Source organism: Myotis yumanensis, unplaced genomic scaffold (assembly GCF_028538775.1).
Source record: "Myotis yumanensis isolate MYYU_CA2020_CCGP unplaced genomic scaffold, mMyoYum1.0.hap1 SCAF_1, whole genome shotgun sequence".
Lineage (NCBI taxonomy): Eukaryota > Metazoa > Chordata > Mammalia > Chiroptera > Vespertilionidae > Myotis > Myotis yumanensis.
In genome coordinates, this window is record NW_027223752.1 from 46259788 (window position 1) to 46284487 (window position 24700).

General features: G+C 46.4%; 1 long non-coding RNA gene across 2 annotated transcripts in view; it reads left to right on the forward strand.

The window, feature by feature from the left end:
* Positions 1-5130: 5130 nt before the first annotated feature.
* Positions 5131-24700, forward strand: part of LOC139013538 (uncharacterized) — a 33212-nt gene continuing 13642 nt past the window's right edge. For both annotated transcript variants that reach the window (XR_011472085.1, XR_011472086.1), the window contains exons 1-2: positions 5131-5211; positions 5311-5401. This is a non-coding gene — a long non-coding RNA (uncharacterized lncRNA). The remainder of the gene's footprint in view (positions 5212-5310; positions 5402-24700) is intronic.

Genomic DNA, 24700 nt, shown 5'->3' on the forward strand with positions numbered 1-24700 from the left:
CAATGTGAGGATGGGAGGAAGAAATGGCAAATGTGGGGAAGGAAAAAGACTTGGTGCATGATCATGATGGTCTGACAACTTAGACATTTCAGAAAAGTTACCCCAGAAGCTGTTTCTGCGAAAGGGGAATAGGGTGCTATATGTCTGATCACAGCATTCCCTCGACTGAAGCCCTCTGACAGCTGCTTTTACCATTGGAGGTTCCCCACAGCCCAGTCCAACTCCGGCCTGGTGTGCCACTGCCTGTCTTCAGCAGTCAGATTTCTGTCACAGCAAACTGCAAGCCGTTCTCCTCATAGTGCATGCGTTTTAGATCTTGTAGTGTTTACCTGTTGTTTTTGTCTGCCCAGCAAACTATTTCTCCTGGCTCCTCTCCTCCCCATCTCCTGCTTACACCATCTGGGTCTAATAGGCTGTTAATCCTAGAACAGTCTTTGCAGCTTTCCTCACCCCTGGTTAAATTAAGCTCTGCTTTGTGTAAGTCCCTATTTAGCACAGCTCAGGTACAGCACCGTGTACATGACCAGGTGAGAAGTACCATACTTCCCGCCCCATGAGCCAGCATGAGCCCAGAGATGGGCACATGACCCAAACTAGACCAAGCAGCAGCCTTCCGTAAGATTTTATTTGCTGGCCCTGAAATGCGGATAGCCTTCTACGGCTATTCAGTATAATCCAGTGGCACATGGTGTGATACGAGCATGGAGTTATCGGTGGCCAGGTTCCATCCTTTTTCCTGCAACACAGATTATGTCCACCTGCTGTGGGGGAGAAGGCAGTTTATGCACAGGGACAGGGCAGGAGGTCTTGGGGAGCTGACGCAAATGCCGCCCTAGATTTCCCAGTTACGCCTTTATTAGCCTAAGCTCTTTTGAGTGGGTTTCTATCTCTTGGATCCAGAAGAGTTCAAGTTAGTCATCATTTGAGCAAAAATCACCTGCATATCCCTAGTGGGAATTCTGTCCTTGAGGGCAGCGTCTCATGAAGCCTTTCTTCAATCCTCTGAAATTAATAACCGCTTCTGAACCTCCTGTCATAGTCCATTCAGGCCACTGAATATATATATGGCTTATAAACATTTCTCACAGTCCTGGAGGCTGGGAAGTCCCAGATCATGGCACCAGCAGATTCGGAGTCTGTGAGAGCCCTCCATCTCCCGGCTGTCGTCTTCTCCCTGCAACCTGACATGCCAGAAGGCACTGGGATCTCTTTGGAGTCCCTGTTATAGGGCACTAATCCCATTCACCCTCTACGTTCATGACCTAATCACTTCCCAAAGGCTCCACCTCCAAACTATCACAGTAAGGATTCGGTCTCAACATGTGAATGTGGGGAGATGTATTCAGTACCTAGTGCCACCATTAACAATGCCTCAGTAGCTGCACTGCATGCCTTTTGCCTTGATTTGGGGTTTGATTACAGGTCTCATTCCAACTCCTTTGCAAGTTCTTTGAAGGTGGGGAGCATACCTTAATCACCATGGGACCTTCACAGGGCATCACTTCATAGGTGCTTCAGTTTATTCAGTTATGTACATCTGGACTGGTACTATGATATGCGTTTAAAAATATGAACACTCCTGCTTTCATGGAGTTTACACTGTGGTAGGAAAATTACATGTCCAAAATCCATGGAAACTGCTGAATTGAAAGAAACCTTGAGAAAAGGTAAACTACCTGGGATCAGACAAAAGGGACCTTGCTTTGCTCACAACTAAAGAAAGGGATTAAAATAGCTCTATGATGCAGCAGAAGAGCATGAAGGACACGTCAGGATGAGCTTGAAAATAGAACTGGGTGTACCACTTTCAAAGACTGTCCTGTGAAAATCGAAAACGCCTAACTACATGTTTGGAATTACAGGCACTCCCCAGCCTGTGCCACACGGTGACTCAGTGACAGTTCCCTACTGACCAAGAAGTACTTCCTTCTTGCCATATGCTGTTCCCGAAGCATAACCACACACGTGCACAGCTCTCTACATTTGTGTTTGCTGTCCTCTCACCCCAGCATTTGCTGTTTCCCCCCATTTATTGAAATTTTGCTTATTTTGAAGTATTCACTGCATTCACAACTGGGGGGGCAGGGAGGGTCTTCAGTGTGTTTCTAATTCCTTCCAGCTCTCTATACCAGACAGTAATTTAAGGCTTAACCTCTGCAACTGAAACGTTATGGAAGGGAGGACTCGCAAAGAAAAGATGGAGTTCACGGGAAGTGAGAGTTGGTCAATTAATTTGCCTTTGTGAGAGACACTACCACGTTTTGTGTTTTATTTATAAAGAAGGGGATGTCTTCTAAGTGTCAAATAGCCATTAACTTTAGGATCACAACCTTTTTGGAGGCTAAAGATCACCAGTTTGTACCTCCATATAAGTGCACCCCAAGATAAGTCCCTCCACAAAGCCTCTGCCTCTGCTGGCTGGCTGGCCGCGTGGTGTACTAAAGATGACCTCTGTGGGGAAGAATCGCAGCACAGTGCGAATCCAGGAGTGAGCCCTCACACAGGTGGTGCGAGTGGCCCGTTGCCTAGGCAGCAGAGGGCATCTTTGGGGGCTGTCTGAGCCCACTCCTCAGAGAAACGCCAAGTTGGACACCTCAAATCCTGGGAACTTTTATCAACCAGATATATGCTTATAAAGATTTGCTGCTACTCCCTGTTTCGAAGGTTTCTCTGCTCACGTTTCCCCCTCTTAACTGAAAAGATTCAAGGATACGTCTCCATACACAGGGGTGGAGGCTGACTAGCTTGCCAGCTTGATTAAATCTTCAATCGTGTGGCTATTAAAGTCACTGTTAACATGGACGGGTCTGCTGCTCTAGACGCCTTAGGTGTGTTTCCTCATTCCACGTGCACAGTACCCCTATGAGGTACCTATTGTAGTTAGACCTTCTTTTCCAACAAGGAAACCAAGCAAGGGCCGGGAAAGTTCAGGTAAAGCCCCGGTCACACAGCTGCGAGATGATGGTGGCGTGGCCGCGTGGGAGGCAGCACTCACACCTGAGAGTGGGAGACAGCGCTTAAACCTGTGCCCGCCACCTCCCGCGCGTTCCAGGTGGGCCTCGGGACCAGACCCCACACACCCGCCTCTAGGTCGAGGCCTGAGCATGGTAACACTGTGTCCGAATCCTAGCTAACCCTCCTGCTCGTGGTCTCGATTGCTGGGGAGAACACCCACAGTGCCAGCAAGTGGGAGAGAAAGGAGCCTATTTCCTGAGAAGAATAAACCAGAGCGAGTGCTTCCTGCTTGGCCTCCGTCAGCTGTGAGAAGGACCCGTGTCTTCACAAGTGAGTTGCCCAAGGAATGTAATCTTATCTGTGTTCCTTGCAGCACAAACAGCCGCTAAATATTCTTACCCAGGAGTGAAATAGTCCCGGGGATGGTCAGGCCACATTCCCCAGGTTTAAGAAGGCTGAAAATAGCCTGTATTGTAATCTGTCATAATCCCCTGTCTTTTACAGAATTCAGACCCTGAAACCTTTCGGGCAGTTCTCTCGAATGATTAACTTAGATAAAGGCACTCAGGTTCTCAGCTGTACAGGGTCCCTAGGGGAGTGAAAAATTGTCACCAAGAGAAACTAGAACGCCCGTTCGTTTAAATCATGTTTTAGTTACTCTGAGAGGCTTGTCAGACTCAGGTTTCTACTCATCTGGGATTTGTAGAATCCTGTGACCACAGAACTTAATGATACTTAAGGCAAATTTTAAGACTCAGGAGCACAGTCATGTTAGTAGAGAAGTATGTCTCATATGACTTGGTTGATACAACAATCTTATTAATATCAGAGCCATAAAATTTGTGTTATGTTATTTGTCTAGACTTGAAATTGACATATGCCTTGTTTACTTTTGCTACCCATTTCTCATTTTAAAATCGTTAATATTTATAGCCTAACGTGTTACCATTATAGCGGGAATAAAAGGCAAGTGATATATGACACCATCACCATTCTCTGTTCCAAGGGGTTTCATGATTTTGGCAACACTCTTAATGCTCAGCAGTGAGATCATTGAATCAAACAGCTACGCCATTCATGGCTCATCTGTATACTTTTATAGCTAGATCGTACAGCCTGGTCTCAGCCTTGAGAATTAAATATTTCAACGTCCATATGCCTTTAATTTCATTGCTTAAAACTTGCCCCACATTTTTGCTGTTGGCCTTTGTCCTACTTTTTGGCATGGCACTAAACAGGCTGAGCCTTCAGTAAACTATGCTGTTCAAATTCTTGCATAACATTCCAGCTTAGAACACAGTAGTCCTTTTGTTACAGAGGAACCAGCTGAAGAATGTTCTCATTTATGTGGTAGCAAAAGCCTCAGACGTTACCTATATCACACTGCTCTACATGTTAAAAAATATTTTACCTAAGTAGGCTCTTAATTGCACATGGCACTGAAGAGAAGAGTGTTGACTAAACACAAAATTATGAAAACAATATTTGTGGTGAAAATGTAATCCAAAAATACACTCAGAGACATATGTCAACACATACGTGTGTCCTGACTAATTCAGCAACGAATGCAAGCTCTTTCTGCGCCCTCCCCGTATTAACTGAACTGGGGTGACGGTAGGAAGTGCCCAGGTTGCTGCACATAATCAACTATTTATCAAGTCTTGGCTGACCTTTAGTGAGCGGCCAGTTGTCAAGCAAGGGTGGCATAAAGATAGTTTTTAAATCCTTCGGTTATTTATTTAAAGACTTGACGATCCTCCAGCTACAATGCCAGCGTGCCCAGGTATGTAACTCAGTATTTGCAACAGAATGTTGTCCCTCAAGATCTTTGCCTTCCATAATCAATTCACAAACTTCCCTTCCTGTCTGCACCCTGTACCATGGCTCCCTGAGCACCAGGTCAGTAAAGACTTCAGTATGTCTAAAAATCATAGTCCTAAAACCCTCGGGCAGACAAATGCCATTGATCCCAATGTCACATTCAGGAAGTCACTGGTCCAAGTACCATCTTCAGCAAATTCCCAGGCATGACCAAACTTGCTAGGAAACTAAGAGAATTCTGGGAAATAGGCCAGGATCCTGGGTGTTATTGTACAGCATTCAAGCCAATTCTGGTTTCAAAATTCTTTTGAGATGGTTACTCAATGATCAAAATGCATTCAACAATGCTGGGCCACAGATCATAATGCAAGAAACACACCGCAGACGCGTGCTTGCATATGGGTAGGAGAGTTTGAATTTGAATGAAACCTACTGGTGAGGCATTACCAAATACTAGGTATAAAACTGGATTAGGGCTTTCTATCAAATGTAATCGGGCTAATCCCTTACCTTCTATCTTCCCTGTTTTCAAAGATGCTGTGAAGAATGAATAAGAAAACATTTTCCTTAAGATGTTGTTATAAGCACAAAGAAGACAGGACTCAGAAGATATGAACAAGAAATGGTAAGCCTTTAATAAGCTTTAACAAGTGAGTCATAGTATTCCTAAATAATCTATCAATGGTGATGCGATCTCAATAAAAATGCAACAGGATTTTTTTTGGAAGCCAGAAAAACTTTCTCAAATTCATTTAGAAAAAAATAAAGCAAGGATAGCCAGGAAACTTCTTAGGGGAAAGAAATGTAATAAGGGTGATTTATACCTACTATAGAGTAAGACATAGCACAAAGCTGCCGTGATCAGAGAGTAACGGTGTATGACAAGACAAGAGAGACCAGGGGAATACACTAAGAAAAACAAGAACTGCATCAAATAGACAGATTTAGTATATGAGGAAGATGACATTTTAAGGAGGAAGAATCTAAATTGAAAGGACAAGATACCACTTTTCATCTATAAGAATGACAAAGTTCAAAATGCTCGATAACATGCTCTGGTGGTCAAGGTAGTGGGAAACAGGTACTCTCAAATGTGTGCTAGTGGAAATGTGAACAGGTACAGCCCCTTTGGAGGGCAGTTTGGTGATAGCTATTAAAATTGAAAATGCCCATACCCTTTTAACTCAGCAATTCTGCTTTTGCAAAGTTATCCTTCAGATATTCTCACACAAGCAAAATGACCTACATATAAAGTAATTCATTGCAGAATTGGTGACAGCAAAAGATTATAAGCAGTGTAAATGGCCATTGATTGGGAATGATTAAATAAATGATGTTACCTCCATAAAGTGGAATGATGTGCAGCTTAAAGATTAAGAAAATTAAAGATAAGGCAGTTCTATAAGTACAGGCATGAAACAATCCTCAGGCTACATGGTTAAGTGAAAACCAAAATGCAGAACAGTATGTATAGAATATAGAGTGAAGAGTATATAGAATGTATACTATTGTGGGGAGTGGGGGTAAGAAAAAATACTTCTGGAAGATAAACTAATCCTCGTGGCTTTCTCTGCAAATGAGAACTAGATAACTGAAGGATAGTGGGGAAGGAGACCACTTTTAGCTATATAGTCTTTTGTGCCTTTTGAATTTTTAATTGTATGCATGAGTTACCTATCCCAAAGTGGGTGTGTATGTTTTTAAGAAACAACAAACAATACAACCCTGATAAACTTACCACCATCTAAACACCCTTCTTCTTTTGAGAGTATTGAGCAATATGGGAGATTGTAGAATGTAAGAAATAGGAAAGAAGTGTCTTTCCCAGACATTTAGAGAAATAAAGGATCAGGATCTTTAAAAGTAAGATGATTTAACTATCTGTCTGAGCATTCTGAAAGAACTTCAGTAACAGAAGTTGGCCCAGACATGGCTGTAAGTCAATCTAATAACCTAAATAACTTTTAAAATCATAGCACTTGCCCATGAACCCTAGGCTTTGAATGGTCCAAACATAAAAATTGTATTTAAATATGCTCAATAGAATTTAGATCAAGTACTTTCTCATGGACCTGGGAACTCCATAATGAGTTTGTCATTTTGTACCTTTGAATTGTTCATTTCTTTTATATGGTGAATTCATGCGGGGGGGGGGGGGGGGGGGGCAGTGTCCCTCAGCCTGGCCTGCACCCTCTCCAATCTGGTGAAAGGGCGAGGGCTATGCCCTCCATCTTGCCCCGAATCCTCCATTTTTGGGCAGCAGCCATGTGCTCAGCAAGGAGTTTCTTCCCGGAAGCCCAAGCCTCTGCTAGCCACACCTAGGATTTCTTTAAACTAACCAATGATAATCAAGGGAAGGGCGCGCCATAGACACAACCACATCCTGTGTAACAAGACCTAGACTTGTGCCTGGCCAATCGGCAGGGCCCACAATCCTCTCTCCTCCCCTTACTCCAACCCCCCTATAAACCCCTCTACCCACAAAGCTCCTCTCTCTGCCCCCTGCCGCTGCGTCGGTGAGTGTGGTAGATGGGGAGCCCGAGCTAGCTCGAATAAAGACTCTTATGCTTTTGCATCAGACTCAGCTGGCTCCCTGATGGCCTCTTGGGGATCCTGAAATCTGGGCATAACACTGGGACCCCTTGGGGGATGTCCAACTGATCGGACATAAACGGGCAGTCGGACATCCCTCTTGCAATCTGGGACCGCTGGCTCCTAACTGCTCACCTGCCGGCCTGCATGATCGCCCCCAACTTCCCCCACTTCTGGCCTGATCACTCCTAACTGCCCCACCCCTGCCAGCCTGATTGCCCCCAACTGCCCCCCTTGATGATCTGCTTGCCCCCAACTGCCCTCCCATTGGCCTGCTTGCCCCCAACTGCCCCCCCTCGCCGGCCTGCTCTCCCCCAACTGCCCCCCTACCAGCCTGCTCGCCCCCAACTGCCTGCCTGTTCGCCCTCAACTGCCCCCTCCACTGCCAGCCTGATTGCTCCCAACTGCCCCCCCCCCGGCCTGCTCACCCCCAACTGCCCCCCCTGCCAGCCTGCTCACCCCCAACTGCCTGCCTGCTCGCCCTCAATTCCCCCCACCCCCACGCTGGCCTGCTCGTCCCCACCTGCCCTCCCCCACCAGCCTTATCACCCCTAACTAACCCCCCTGCCAGCCTGCTTGCCCCCAACTGCCCTCCCACCCCCACTGGTCTGATCACCCCAAACCTGCCTCTGCCTTGGCCCCGCCACCATGGCTTTATCTGGAAGGTCTCCCAGTCTAATTAGCATATTACCCTTTTATTAGTATAGATAATGTTAGGCAATGGGGAGAAATGTATCCAGATGACTATGAAATCCAGTTCTTCCTATGATGGAGAAGAAGCAAATTATGTAATATCAAAACTGCCTGGCTGGAGTGGCTTAAGGGTTGAGTATCAACCTATGAACCATTAGGTCACAGTTGGATTTCTGGTCAGGGCACATGCTCAGGTTGCAGGCTTGATCCCCAGTAGGGGGTGTGCAGGAGGCAGCTGATCAATGATTCTCACTCATCATTGATGTTTCTATCTCTCTCTCTCCCATCCTCTCTAAAATCAATAAAAATATATATTTTTAAAAAACTGACTGTAGCCACTACCAGTGGGGGAATATCTGCCCCCAACTTCACATAAAAGCCAAAGAAAAAGTCTTTGCCAGTACTCCACCTTGCAGCCTCAAGGTTCACATTCCCTTAGAGGAGCCATAGTTTTTGCAAAACACACTAACAAGTTTTGGGATATTCAAAGACAGGCCTGGGAAATGGAAACCAAGCAACCTCGGTAAAGTTTGCTGCACACACAGATGCCTGGGTGAATGAAATTTAAGGGGAACAATGGGGAAAGGGCTGATATTCCTCACTTGGGACAAAGCAATGTAGAATAGTAAAAGCATATGGCAAAGCAAAACAGTTGATAAATCAAAGTAATTCTTCAAATCCTGAGGTGATTGGAAATTGCTTAAATTACCCAGAGTTCCCTGAGGAGGAACACAAGAGCTCAAATAATTTCCTTTGAATTTCAAGGGAGAAAGTAATCTCACTGACATCTGGGTGACACCCCCCTCCACTCAAAACCTGCACAATGAGATTATGAAATAGGCAATACATTTCTATATCAACAGCATTAAGCAGGCAAACGGTAGTGATTGGTATTCCCCACTCCTTTCTCAAGAGTATACGTTCAGAGATATAAGCTCACCCATTCTCCAATTCTTAGTCAGGAAATTACACTTCTTAGGACTTTCCTGAGATGTTTTTTAAATACTTGCTTCCTCCAAAGAACTTCTTAAATTCTCTCTCCAAAGAACTTCCTAAGTATTTACTCGTAAAAATATTTCCATGTTTTTTTCCTAGTACGTTTATGAATCAGTTTGTTGACATTTAAATCTGCTGATCTATTTCAAATTTACATTAGTATGCAGAGTGAAGTATTTTCTTCCCATACTCAGTTAACTGTTGAAACATTTTTTATGGATAATCAATCCTTCCCCTATTTAATTAAAATGCCACTTTTATCATGCTAACATTATCATGTGTAAGTCTATTTCTGGATTCTGGAATGGATGCCACTGACTTCATTCACAGAGCACACTGTTTTGATACAGTTTTATAATGTCATGCTATCTTGTGGTGCTGGTTTTCCCCCATTGTTCTCCCCCTTTTTTAAAAAACTTGAACAAAATTTATTGCTTTTCCTTGATTGCCTCTGGTCCGGCTTTGGAAGAGCTTATTGGGTTCATCTGGCCTTGTTTCCAGGCTGTGCTGCTTTCAAGGCCCTTTTTTGCTTCTTTAGCTTTTGAACCTCCTGGTAAACCCGAATGCACAGAGCCCTCTAGGTCACCCAGCGGTGGGCTTTTCGCCAGACAGAGGCTAAAGGTGTACTCAATCCCCATGCATATCGTCTCAAAGACACTGTAGTTGGTCTTAGGAGGTGTTTGAGCATCTTTTTCCTCTGGTCAATGCTCATCAGCAAATGACACTTGAGAGCTTTGTCCTTTCCATGTTTCTGCCTGTGTTCTTCGTGGATCTTGACAGTCAAGGCAACGATTCGAGCCTCCAGGGCTTCAAACCTAATATGACAATTGAAGTAAAAAAAAAAATTTTTTAAAAGACACTTTTTATTGACTTTCTTTAAAATGGCCTCCTCCTGTTCCCTAATATCTTAATAAATTATTATATAACTAGAGGCCCGATGCATGAAATTTGTGCAAGAGTAGGCCTTCCTTCCCCCAGCTGCCAGCACCGGCTTCCCTCTAGCACCCGGGACCTAGGCTTCCCTCCGGCCATCGGTAGGCACCCGGGACCTGGCCTTCCCTCGCAGCCCTGGCTTCATCCAGGAGGTCATCCAGAAGTACATCCGGTCTAATTAGCATATTACGCTTTTATTATTATAGATGGGTCAAGCTATAATCTGCAGATCAAGAAAAAGTACATCTCTAGCTTCTCTCCCTGCCAAGAAGTTGCTATATCTATTAATTTAATTCTTTAGCAACCTAGCCGGTATTCCTTGTTTGTGTGTGCGGCTTTGATATTATGATGAATCAGTTAGTTCTGTTCCTTTTAATTCAAGTCAATCTAACAGCCTTTTACTTTGTACTTGTGACTGTCCAAAGTGCTGGAGAAAGAAAACTCAATAAGCCAAGCTTCCCTCTCTCCACTGCTCTCTACCTGAAGGAGCTCACAGCCTGTCCTATTGGTACAGATTGCTCTGCTAGTCTCAATCAGACTTTGTAGAAATATGTGTCATAAGATAGGGCAGGGAGAAGGGGGAAAGGCTTGACCCAGATTATTTGCCATAACTAAAAACAAGAAACAAAAGTTAAACTGGTTAATATGCATGCTCAGTAGTCAGAAAGATTCTCACAGCAACATCATTTGTAGAAACCCTCATGAGCCTGAATGAAGCTCTTGTTTGGCTCCCTAAATCCTGCCAGTATTGAATCCCGGATTGTATTTCTCAAGGGGACGCCTTGGTCCTGCCTGCTCTGCCAAGGAGAGTTGGAGGTGGAGAGGCCTCCATTTCTCCACTTCTTTTGATTCTTGATGCCAGTGGGCTCTGGGAGTAGGAGACCAGTTTACATAAGAGCTAGCAAAATAGCTTAATTACCTTCAGAGATTTTGATTTCTAGCAAATGCAGAATATCCTCAATTATTTTAATTCTTACATTCCACATAGAAGTTGGAAGAAATGTGCAAGTAATATATGCACAAATGAGATACATTTATTATTTCTTACTTGAAATAGCAAATTCGAAATAATCAACATTCTCCTCAGAGACCCTCTGATGATAGACGTGGCCTTCGATGTATTATAATGTTGCAAGGAAAGAACAGGATTTGGGGCTTATCACTCCTTTGAACACATTGGAAACCAGAAGGCAAAGCAAGAATACAATAGTATACCTTTGGAACATTTCAGTAAATTTAGATTTTGTATTTTTTCTCTGAGGATGAGAAACAGTGAGTCATCTGGAGTCTCTGGTACAAGTAGTTAGTTTACGAACACTTTGGGGGAAGAAGATATCTGCATCCCATGAATAAGTGTTCCTGAGAGGAAAGTGTTTTCTAGTCTGGTTGGAAGTTAGTGTCCACACAACACTCATTTCTCATCTTTGTCCCATCTGGAAAGTCTCAGCTCTCACTTTCCCTCACTTTTTGGAATACACACACAGAGCCAAGAACGTGTGTGGGATGTTGTTCTGGTTTTTAAGGCCACTTTGCATCTGCTTTGGTACCATTACATTGTCATGAAATTATTGCAGTGGAAACATAACTCCAACTGTACACATTTTAATTTGTCCCTTTCTGCACTAAAATAAAACCCTTGACCAGTTAAATATATTCTAGTTGTAGTTAATAAGACCAAGAGAATGAAGAAGTAGACTCTGACCGTCCTTGTCCTGCCCACCGTAGCCACTTTACTGACACCCATTACATCACAGTGCACTAAAATGTCTAGGTCTTTTTCACACTAATGGCCAATATCCAGGTCTTCTTAGTTGAGTTTTGGATCCTAAACTCAAATATATTGTGCTTGTTAAGGTCTTTGATTGTAAATAACAGAAGCCAACTACAGTTCCTTAGGCAGAAATGGAATGTACTAGATGGGTATGTGGTAACTTCTAGAATCAAAGAAAGGTGGAAGTGGATCAGATAGGACAAAGGAGGCAAAGCTCAGACAAGTTGTTACCATGGGAACAGGCTGCTCAGGACGTGCCACTGGCCAGCAAGGCACTCACCACCCCTAACTGGTATCAACACCCCTGGATACCTACCCCCTGTGCTTTAGTTTTGCATCTTGTCCTTCCAGACTCTATTCCCTGTGGACCCAGCCCGAAGAGTCCCTAAATGACCTGAGCCTTGTCGTCACCCTCTCAGGATATAAAGTCCCCGGGGGCAGTATTTGATAGGCTGTGCTTAGGTCTTATCCTGGTTCACGCTCCCAAGGAGATAACTGCCCATTTTTCCTCCAAGATGAAACCTGCTTTCCTATTATTCTCTTAGGGTTCTTTCCAAATACGAATGTGTTGGACACTGGGCAACCCACATTATAAATATCTACTATATGTACATTTTCATTTGGTTAATTTGGATTCATCACTTGAGAATAATATATTTCAAGTAATGATTCATTCTATCATCCAGTTAGATAGTTTTCATTCCCAAGTTTCTGTTGTTACACACTTTCTAACCTAGTCCTTTGAGTTTCTCTAGACTCAACCAACAGATTGCACAGCATAGGATCAGAAGTAAGCACTGTGACCAGGCTTCCCTCTGGTTTGAGAACCACACATTAATCTTCAAAAAATGGTTGTCCAAACAGCTATGGTTCTCCTGGTTGCCTACTCACCCTATATACACACCTCCATCCTGCCATTTAAATAACAAATATTAAGAAAGGTTTTAGCCCTAGCTGGTTTGGCTCAGTGGATAGAGCATCGGCCTGCGGATTGAAGGGTCCCCGGGTTCAATTCCAGTCAAGGGCACATGCTCGGGTTGTGGGCTCAATGCCCAGTAGGGGGCAACCGGCCAATGATTCTCTCTCATCATTGATGTTTCTCTCTCTCTCCCTCTCCCTTCCTCTCTGAAATCAATAAAAATATATTTTTAAAAAGAGCTAACATGAGTTACTAACATAGAGCAAAGGTGCCGGAGTTCTTGTTCCAGCATTAAGAAGGGTTCAGGAAATCTGGAGAAGGCTGTGCGTAGATTAAATAGGAGTCCAGAGACGAAGCATAATTTTGAAAGGCATTTGGGGGTTAAAGGAGCCTAGTTTTTCTAGGTTCCTCAGGACCCCATGCTTTTTATTAGCACAAATTGTCCTGAGATGAGGTGGAGATATACACTTCAAAGGGTCAGGGTTTTGTATACAGAGTCCATTGTCAGAATGGGGAGAATTAGCCTCCGGCTGTTCAGGTGTTTGGCCAGTAGGGGACAATAACATGTAGATTAAGATGCCCTGAGCTGTCTGGCAGCAAACAATCAATTTAATGTATCCTATTCAGGTTTGGGGAAATGCCATCAGCCATTCCCAGATTCAGCCCTGCTGTCATGCTGGAATTGGCTTCCAGCACAAAGGTTTGAGTGTTGAGGTCCAACCCCAACGGGTCCAGGGATCCCCAAAGGTGTGGACGGAGTCGGCGAAGAAGGAATGACATGGAAACTGGTTTCAGTTCATCAGCATAGCGAGGTTCTCCCTCCAGGATCTCCAGCGAAGTTCTGGTCAGGATCTCCAACCAAGTTCTGTAGCCATGTTCTCTCGCTAGGTTCTCCAGCTTCTCCAGCCAGGTTCAGTCACCAGGTTCTTTAGCCAGGTTCTATCCAGGTTCTGTCTAGGTTCTCCAGTGAAGTTCTGTAGCCAGGTTCTGTCCAGGATCTTTTGCTATGTTCTCTGGCTAGGTTCTGGTTAGGATCTGATCAGGAGCTGAGGGGGATCTGATGAGGATCTGATCTTTATTGTCTTGTTACATCTGTATTTATACCAGCCAATTTTAATCCTGTCAATTTCTATTACAAAGGTTAGGGCGTTTCTTATCTCCATTCCAGGGAGTAAAGATTATGTAGCTTAACTACCCGCCTGACAATTAAGGGGTTGTATCCCCTCCCTATCCTCAGGGAAAAATCCCCACCTAGGGAAACAACCTTTCTCAGAGAGGTGACCTTGGTTAAAACACATAGCACCAAGAAGGTGAGCAAACATATTAAGAACAGTATGCCATATATGCCAGGTCCCTTGAAACAGCAAGGATGGACCGGCTCCCGGCATTTGAGTAATCACAATAAATGTAGGTTACTAGAGTAAGTAGAAAGAAGGAGATAGGTAATGGAGACTACAGATTATCTAATATAATCACAAATGATGTCCCTGAAATATTAAACCCATCAAATTAAACAAAAATATTCAAGAGAATATCCCTGAGACAAAACTGAGTCTGCAGAGTTAAAAAACATATTGTGTGTCACAAAACTTCAACCTGGAAGAATACCCAATACTGAGATACATGTTGGCCTACCTATTGAAATTCAAAAGTAAAGGATTCTGAAAGGGCCGGCGGGGCACGTGGCCCCGCAGGCATCCGGCAGGGAGGATGACGGGCAGCCATGGCCGAGGCAGCGCCTGACCAGATAGGTGCAGGCCCGCGGACGCCCAGAAGGACCCGGGCCACCCTCCTCGGCCTCCAAGTCACTTTCGGGCCGAGCAGCGGGAGACCCAAGGGCCAGGCGGGGTGGTGGGCGGCCCGCCTCCCGGTGACGCCCACGGCGGCAGGCCTTGCATGGGAGCCGAGTGGCCGGCTTCCCATCCATTAAGGGACCTCCATTTTGTATGGAACCATGTGCTCAGCGAAGGCTCCTTCCCCCTCGGAAGGAGCCTCTGCTAGCCACACCCACCATTTCTCTGGACTAACCAATGGTAATCAAGGGAAGTGCACGCCATCGATATGACCACATCCTGTGTAATGGGTCACCAGCTCGCACCTGGCCAATCGGCGGGGGGCACAGCCCCCTCTCCCGCCCCTACTCCAACCCTCTATGAAACCCCTGGTTCGAACAGACTGCTCTCTCTTTGCCACCTGCTGCTGCGTCAGTAAGGAAGGTAGAGGAGCTAAGCCCGGGCTTAAAATAAAAGACTCTTTGCTTTTGCATGGACTGGCTGGCTCCCTGGTGGCTTCTTGGGAATCTTGAAATCTGGGCATAACATTTGGGGGCTCGCCCGGGGTTCCCAAGACCATCTAGGGACTCCCCATCCGTGAGTCTGACTGACCGCGGTAGGTGTCTGTGTCGTGTGTCTGTGTCGTTGTGTGATCTGTGTGAGCTCGTTTCTGGAATCTAAGTGCCTGAGGGGTCTGGCGGACGCGCCGTGTACGACCACAGGCCGGGGAGAGTTAGAAGACGTTCTGCTCCCCACGAGGAATGTGTATTCTCCTCACGGTTATGAGAGATGTGTATTGCTTTCATGAGAGATGTGTATTCCTTTCATGAGAGATGTGTATTTCTCTCGCGGATTTGAGACGAGGTCGGGGGATCTGTAGGCGGGTAGTTTCCGCCATCTGTATCTGTAGCTTTGCTCCCGAAGTCGGGAGGTCTGTAGAAACCCCAATCTGAGACGGTTTTAGCGTAATGCCGCCGTCTGTTTCTTCCATGGAATTGGAAGGCTGTTTCGGGCCCTGTCTGTCTGTCTGTGTTTTTGTTTTACGGATGTTATCAGTTCAAGGAGATTGGGGGAGGCTTTAGAGCTCCCTCGGGAATTGGGAAGTTGTTAGGAATTGAATGGATTGTTTAAACTCTGAATGAATGTCTGATGAAAGTATGTGAGTGTAAAGGCAGGGGAGGAGTCCCCGCCTGCGCGCCTCCCAGGCAGGGAGGGTGAGCTGGAAATCACTGCCTGGGGCCGCAGGAGCCGCTTGCTCTGCAATAGGGGGCTCGGCCTCCGGCCTGGTCGGCGGCGGGCGCTGGGCCGAGGCCGGAGGCCGGGAGAGGCGGCGGCAGCCCGGGCAGCCCGAGCCCCGCAGCTCGGCTCCATGAGCGGCGGCGCGCCTTTCGGGGGGCGGCCCTGGGGGCTCGGGCCGGGCACGGACTCGTTCGCGGAGCCAGGCGGCGGCGGCGGCGGCGGCGGCGGCGGCGGCGGCGGCGGCGGCGGCGGCGGCGGCGGCGTTGGCCGGCGTTGGCCCCGGGCTTGTGGAACTCGGGGGGGCGGGGCCGGCGCGTCGCTCACGGGAGGCGGGAGCAGCGAAGGCCCCTGTCGGCGTCGGGTCCGGGGAAGGTCCCCGCGGAGCCTGCGGCCGGACACCCAGGAGGCCGGGGGCGGCTGCGGCTCTGGATGCAAGCCGGCCTCTTCCCATGGAGATCGCCCCAGCTAGGAATGTAAAAGTTTTAAAACCACCAGGAAGTTGATAGTCAAATTTACATGTGGATAGCTATGGGGTTTGCCCCAGCAGGAAAATTGTGACCATTTTAAAATTTAGCAGCTATACCAGGCTTATTGGCTGGAAACTTAAAACTTTTAAGTTCAAATCACCTATGAAGCAGGAAGTGTGCTTGAATCCAATTTCTAAAGTAAAAGTACAATTATTTCAGGTAGAAACTGGTTTCTGTAAATATGTATCCTTGTTGTTAAATTTGAATGTATTATTAATCTGAGGAATGTTAATTATTTACATGTCACCTAAAAATTAAGGCTAAAAGTTTTAACTGGAAAGCATGGCTTTGGTGTAATGGGAGGAAAGAAATGTTAAATAGATGATAGACCAGTAAGCTAGGACTGGTCACTAGTGGATTGTGAAAAGAACTAAACATGGCCTAACTTCTCCCTTGGTACCCCTGAAACGTCAGAGGGTACTTCTAGCCTTGGTTTTCTCGGGTTTTGGTTTTAAATTTGTTTATTTATTTATTTGTAATAAATGCCATTTCTATCTGGATAAAACTTAGATCAAGAACTTGTTCACTAAGAGTATAAGTATAAATATTTATTTAATATTTGTATATCTGCTTGAATATGATTGTTTATTCATATGCATGTAGAAATCTAAAAAAAAAAGAACAGAAAGGCACACACTTGACTTCTTAAGGCTGAGTGCTCTGACGGATAGCAAAGCACCCTGAGCGGCCGCTGGGATCTTTCCCCAAGGGCGCTTGCTCTCTGCCAGAGGTGGAATCAACCTGCCTAACTAGTAAACATTTCTATCTGTTTGTCTGCTGGAAACTTTGATTTACTATGTAATATTCAGTGCTAGATTGAAATTTTAGAATTCTAGGCTGATTGGGACATTTAAGAATGAAGCTCACAGTTCCCCGAGGCAAAGACTTAATGGGCCTTAAAATCTGTAAAGATAAGCGGGAATAAAGCTGATAAAAGGTTTGGTCCTAACGCACTCCCTCGAAAGAGGCCTGGTTGCTGAACCTGGTGAAGACCATGGAGTGAAACCCTCACGAGGTCTGAGAGTCACTGGAGCAGCCGGCCACCATGGGGTCCTGGGGAGAACCAGAGCTCCTGGTGTGTCGCCCAGAGGCAGTAGCCTCGGCTCCCCCACTGCCTGTGGGCCTGGAGGTGAAGTTGGGGGCCCTGGTGCTCCTGCTGGTGCTCACACTCATCTGCAGTCTGGTGCCCATCTGTGTGCTACGCCGACCGGGAGCCAGCCCGGAAGCCTCAGCCTTCTGCCAGAAAGTCCTGAGCCTGGTAAGCTGCTTTGCCGGGGGTATGTTTCTGGCCACCTGTCTCCTGGACCTGCTGCCTGACTAACTGTCTGCCATAGACGAGACCCTGGCAGCCCTGCACGTGCGACCTGGGTCCATCAAACCCACGTCCGGTCAGCGGACCCATCCATGATCCAGAAAGACTTCATTACCAAATGGAGCGTCGATCGAGATCAACGCAACCTGCTATGGCGTGCTCGACCTGCCCGATGCTGGTAACATTGAATAGACTTAGATAATACCTGCATCTTCATGGACATGGCTCCAAAAGACAAGGACAATTTATAGAAAGGCCAAGAATAGACTTTAGTAGAATTTGGCTGCCTAAAGCGGCCATGATGCTAATATGTTTCATTGTATTGATGTGTTATATTGACCTTTAATTCTCTTGCAGGTTTGAATGTATGTTGGCTGTCCTGGAAGGGTACTATGTGGGGTGAACCCCAGAAAGTAAAGGGTGCCTAGCTGCCAAGAGGGCAGGTGCCCAACTGGGCAGGGAACGGTGCCCATCAGGTTTCGGTCTCTGTTGAGAGACAGCTAACACTTGGCAGCCTGCAATACTGTCTTGCAGGCCTGAGTCATCATGCCCATGTCAGGGGTAGTAAAGCTGGCATGTTAGAATAGAAGGTCTGAGGCATGGTTATGCATAGAAAGAAGGTTTTATACCAACAGTTAGATCAGTATGTCTTTCTTCTTATGTAATTCCTCCGAAATTTGGCAATGCTAACATGGCAATACATTTCTTTGCATAGATTCAATAAGACCGGTTCCTAATAGTGGTTTTATTAACGGAAAACTTTGACTGGAGTATCATGTTTTAAAGAGCCCTGTCTGAGCTCTAAAGACTTGAAGCCAGTAAGAATGCCACGAAGAAAGCCTGGTATCCTGCTTGGAAGCCCTGAAGATGGCTGGCGCTGGAGTGTCAGGCCGATGCCCTACCCTCACTGGCGGTTGGTAAGAGTAAAAGGGGAGCAGTAGGGATGCCTCTGCATTCCTGCGGGACCCCCACACGCTCTGGGCCACAACAAGTAGGAGGGCTACTGAGATGGGCCTTAAAGCCTGAAGCGTGGGCTCAGGTGGAGCAGATACTGCAGGCGGGCCTGATGGCAGCTGGGTGGCGTGGCTTCCTGGCCCTACGGGGCACATTAAGATTCAACCATGAGATTCCAGCAAAGGTAGTCAATTACCATTCTTGTTGTGTCTATGCAAACATCAGGACAGTAGATAAATTAATCTTGATTTGGCTTTTTGATAGCCATGGAGGAATTTTAAGAAGAAAAGTCCTATTTCAATAGAAGTTGTTAAAGCTAAAATGGTTTCTTTCCCTTCCACCAGACCATTTGTTAAGAGATGTCCAGGATAAACCTCTAGCCACGGTGGAATGGAAAAGCAGGCCGTCTCATGATTGAGCCGGAAGTTCCAAGACAAAGGGGGGAATGAAAGGGCCGGCGGGGCACGTGGCCCCGCAGGCATCCGGCAGGGAGGATGACGGGCAGCCATGGCCGAGGCAGCGCCTGACCAGATAGGTGCAGGCCCGCGGACGCCCAGAAGGACCCGGGCCACCCTCCTCGGCCTCCAAGTCACTTTCGGGCCGAGCAGCGGGAGACCCAAGGGCCAGGCGGGGTGGTGGGCGGCCCGCCTCCCGGTGACGCCCACGGCGGCAGGCCTTGCATGGGAGCCGAGTGGCCGGCTTCCCATCCATTAAGGGACCTCCATTTTGTATGGAACCATGTGCTCAGCGAAGGCTCCTTCCCCCTCGGAAGGAGCCTCTGCTAGCCACACCCACCATTTCTCTGGACTAACCAATGGTAATCAAGGGAAGTGCACGCCATCGATATGACCACATCCTGTGTAATGGGTCACCAGCTCGCACCTGGCCAATCGGCGGGGGGCACAGCCCCCTCTCCCGCCCCTACTCCAACCCTCTATGAAACCCCTGGTTCGAACAGACTGCTCTCTCTTTGCCACCTGCTGCTGCGTCAGTAAGGAAGGTAGAGGAGCTAAGCCCGGGCTTAAAATAAAAGACTCTTTGCTTTTGCATGGACTGGCTGGCTCCCTGGTGGCTTCTTGGGAATCTTGAAATCTGGGCATAACAGATTCCTTCAAGCATTGAGACAAGCAGTATCAAATTATCTACTGGGGATGGCAGTAAACAGAAGCAATGACTTAAAGGAGTGTAACCCAAGAATATCTTATCTCCAAATAAGTGGTCATTCTGGTATGCATGCAAAACAGATTTTCCTAAACACATAAAAATCATGAACCACAGCACCCATGAACCTCTCTCAGAAAAACTACTTGCTGACATCCTGGCATTCAAGAGAATTAAAATGAGGAAAAGAAGGCACACCGAAGCCATGTAAAGGGCTTTTGGGAATACCAAATCCATTTAAATGTAGACCAGTACCAACTGCTGTACTATCACTAAGGAGAATGTTAACGTTACGAACTCACCGATATAAAATAATAGTATAAAAGTTGGGGCGAGCTCTTGCAGCTCGGCCACAGACATACCATCCAGACTGGGGAGGACCCAAAAGCTTTGGGGCCACATGAGCCGCAGCCACAGATGCATCGGCAAGCACATGGTAGGGCGGAGGTGGGGGGGGGGGGGGGGGTGAGAGGAACCAGAGCTTCTGCCCAACTGTCAACCATGATAAACTGTGGAGCTTGGTCAATGAGCAGACACAGATAAATGCTGCCAGAAGCAAGACTGGAGCTGCTCCTATCATCGATGTGGTGAGATCGGCTACTACAAAGTTCTGGGGAAGAGAAAGTTCCCAAAGCTGCCTGTCATTGTGAAGGCCAAATGCTTCAGCAGAAGAGCTGAGGAGAAGATTAAGGGTGTTGGTGGGGCCTGTGTCCTGGTAGCTTGAAGCTACGTGAAGTTGGGGAGAGAAGAAATGAAGATGGGAGAATGTGTTATCTCCATCATTTATAGAAGGGGTCAATTAGTGTATGAAATTAAAACATCTGGTTCAAACAAAACATAATGACTTTCAAAATCTCTCTAAAAGATCTTTTAGGCCCTGGCCAGTATGGCCAGTTGGTTGGGTGTCATCCCATGCACCAAAAGGTTGTTGGTTCCATTCCAGATCAGGGCACATGCCTGGATTGCGGGCTTGATCCCCACTAGGGGGCGTGCAGGAGGCAGCCGATCAATGTTTCTTTCTCCCTCTTCTTTCCTCTCACAAAAAAAGAAAAGATAAAAAGGGGGTGGGGGAGGAAAAGATCTTTTAGGAGTTAATATTTCTCATAAAGAAGAAAAAAATTATTGGAAATTGAGCAATTCTTTCCATTTCACTTCAATTTTGTTTTCTATAAAATCCAAGTGTGTTCTTTTATGAAATCCAAGTGAAACTAAATTGAATAGTATTATTTGTTTGATAGTAAAGGAGCCTAGTGTGATGATATCACACCATTGGGGGTAGGACAGCAAAGGCAAATGTTAAATTCTGTTGATCCCCCTTTAAAAATGTACATTTGTTCCATTGTGTTTATATCTACTAAGCTGGTGGTTTCTCTTTTATTATCATTATTGATTGATTTTTTTTAGAAAGAAAAAAACACATCGATTTGTTGTCCCACTTATTTATGCATTCATTGGCTTATCCTTGTATGTGCCCTGACTGGAGCTTGAACCCACAACCGTGGCATATCAGAATGACACTAACCAACTGAGCTACCCAGCCAGAGCTAGCCAGTGGTGTCAAATCATGCCTTACATGAGTAAATAAATTTGCCCAAACTCATCAAACTGTATGTTACTGAATGTAAATTTATCTGATACAACTTATTTAAAAGACTTCTTTAATTATGCCCCATTGGAGTCTGCATAGTGGAACAGGGAAGAAAAGAAGGTGAAGGTGAGTAGGCAGGACTTTTCCCTCCCCGTCTCCTACCCATCTCTGTGTCATTAACCCGGGCAGTTTGGCATTGATCTCTTTTACACAAAGTCTTCAACATTGGGTTCCATAGCTTTAAGTGGGGGGGGGAAACCCACTACTGTTTTAATTGATCTGAATATAAATATAAATTGTGTATGGCCAAGGTGGCAGGGAGGAGGAACAAGCTAACAAAATAATTCCAAGCAATTAAAGGTAAACTAATATTGAAAACATTTCTGAATGAGACGCACATTTCTGCTTTTCAGCAGCTTCAGCACAGTCCCTCCCAGACCAATGGAGATGGTCTCCAGATGGCGCACGGTGCTTCTAGATGTGTGAATGGGCCTCGCGGGCTGCACAACCCCCTGACTCAGCCTCCACCGTCCCCAGCCCTGATCAAGTTACCAGGCAGGCCCACCCCAGGGAGCGGCTGGCTGGGGTCCTGGCAGCACAAAACCTTTCCAGTTTCCCTAACAATTTCCCCCTCATCCTTGCAATGTTTTGGCAGCTGTGGAGCCTCTTTTCCAATTTGCTTTCAACTTGCCTAATGCTTCAAGCCACAGGGGAGACCCAAAACCCTGCAGAACATCCAGGAATGCAAAGCATTTGCAATGAGTCACAGCTGCAGAGGTGCCAGCAAGGACTGTTCCAGACTTAGAGAGGGAAGAGGAAGGAGGGGCCCGAGGCAGCAGCTGCAGGGCCTGTGTTGCAGGCTGGGCCCAGGGAAGAGGAGCAGTGGCATTGGCTGGAATGAGGATAGAAAAAATATATATAAGAGAAGAGCTGTATGGGGACCACTCCTCCGAGGCATCCATCCCCACCTGCTCCGTGTGGGGCTGTCAGCTCTTCTAGCCACATTCTCCAAATCCTAAAAATTTCACAGGAAAAACCACCTTCTGGAATATAGAGAATTGCAAGTTGGCGCGCGGAAAATGATCCCTGGCCGTCCTCTAACCAACAATCATAAAGGGCTCAGCCCACTGAGCTTTGCAACACACTATTTTAAGATGCCCTTTAAAAATGCAGTGGGCGTTCTCTCCTCCTATGCCAACAGAGGGGGCATTCAGTCGCTCTTTCTTGCTGCCTGGAGGTGCTCCTCCCTTTAAGCCCCGGAGAGGGCATTTGATGTCAAAAACCTCTCTTTAACTTTTTATTAACTACGAATAGAGGACACATTTATAATTTTCATCTAAAATATTAAAGACTCTAGAGAATAAGAAGTTTCTCTCTCACTTCTGCCCACCTGGCCACCTGGCTCTCCATCCCAGGAGCAAGGACTGATACCCGCTTCTTGTGTATTTTTCCGGAATGGTTCTTTGCGTGTTCAAGCATGTCTGATATATGTACATTTTGGTACCAATAACAGATGTTACACAATGTTCCATTCTTTGTTTTTAACAACCTTGGGAACCGTTTCATATCTGTACAAACAGGACTTCCTCGTTTATTTATTTTAACTAGGTATTTAAACAGTACCCTGTTAATACACATGTTGGTTATTTTCAGTCTTTCCTATTACAACTGTGCTTCAGTGAATATCTTTGAACATATATCATGGCAGGTATATATGTAGGTAAAATTTCTAGAAATGGGATTGCTGTGTCGTGTTTTCGTAGATATTTTATGAAATTGCCCTCCTTGGAGACTATACCAATTTATATTCACATACGTGGGAGGGGCCATTTCCCCTATTCCTCAGCACAGGGTTATCCAACCTCTGTCAATTGATAGGTTAAAAAATGGTATCTTATTGTCATTTTACTTTGGTTTTTTCTTATTGCAAGTGGCACTGAGCGTCTTTATCGATGTTTGCGGGCCCTGGCACGCTCTGTTCTGTGACCTGCCTTCTCTGCCCATTCTCCACTGCACTGTCTGTTCTGATCCTGTGGCAGGATTCAGTCTCTTGTAGGTTGTCCGGCTGGGGGCTCAGCTCCTTGCCGTCTGGCTACTGGGGCCACTGGAAGTTCCTTGCCCCCTGGGCCCCTGCATATGCAGCTTGCTTCATCAAAGCCAGCAAGGGAGGGAGTCTGCAGAGTCCACTAGCAAAATGGAAGTTACCATCTTATCCATCTTATGCAACGTACGAAAGAAGTATTCCATCACCTGTGCCACAGTCTGGCGACCAGAGCAACTCACAGGTCCCAGTCATGGTCAAGAGGAAGGGGTGACACGGGGAGTGAGTACCAGGAGGTGGGGGCTCATTGGAGTGAGTCATCCCGGAGTCTGTCCACCCCCTGGCCCTCGGTGATCAAAGTCCCTCCCGCAGGCAACATGCACCTGCCTCCTCTCGCGTTCTCCAACAGTCTCATCCCATTGGAAGTCCAGGATCTCGTCATCTGAAGCCAAGTGTGGCTGAGGCTCCTCAGGGAGCTCACGAAGTCCAACAACTGGAGCACAGTCACACACACCCCCGCCCCCCCAGGGACCTATGGGACTACTGTGACAAGTCACCTGCCTCTGCACCTAACACGTCCAGTGGTGGCCAGGCACAGGATGGCGGCTAGACACACTCCCATTTAGAAAGGAAGAACATGGGAGGCACCAAGGAGTCACTGTCCACAGCATTTCTCAGGTCTCGGTTTGTTTAAAATGACCATGGTTTTTTCTGTACTTAACCAGAAGTGTTCTTTGCATGTTCAGGTATATCTGGTATATGTAAATTTTTGGCGCAAAAATTTACATATATCACAAGAGCCCTAGGAGGGTAGATACTACTATTATCTTTATTTTACATAAGAGCGAACTGAGGTACGGAGAGGTTAGACAACTTCCCAAGAGCACACCGGCAGTGTGTGGCAGAAACAGATGTGAGATCATCAGATGAGCATTCCTGGAAGAGCAATTTGTAGGAGGTTTGAGTGAAGGAACTAAAGTGGTGTTCTCAGCTGGCAAAAATTCTCCCCCGTCCTTGTAACACAGGGGTGCGTGTGTGTGTGTGTGTGTATGTGTGTTTGTGTGTGTGTGTTTGTGTCTATGTGTATGTGTGTTTGTGTGTAATGTTTCAGCCCTTTTTGCACCCCAGGCAGCAGCAATCAACAACTATGGGGCTATTCACAATTCATCGGTATTTTTCCTTCCCTACTTCCCTGACTGACCGGTCCCTGCACACATAGCAGGAGTGTGTGCCTTTATTTAAACCCCCTTCCCTGCCACTCCTCGGCGCCACCTGGAAACTCCAAGCATCCTGTCTCCATCATTTCTGACAAGGGAGTGTTGAATTCCACCTCCTGGCACCTGAGACCCCCTGCAGGTGTCCTCCGGTGTCTTCACCAGCCCCTGTCAATCTTCGCTGCCTCCGGCAGCCCTCCGCCTTAGTGTTT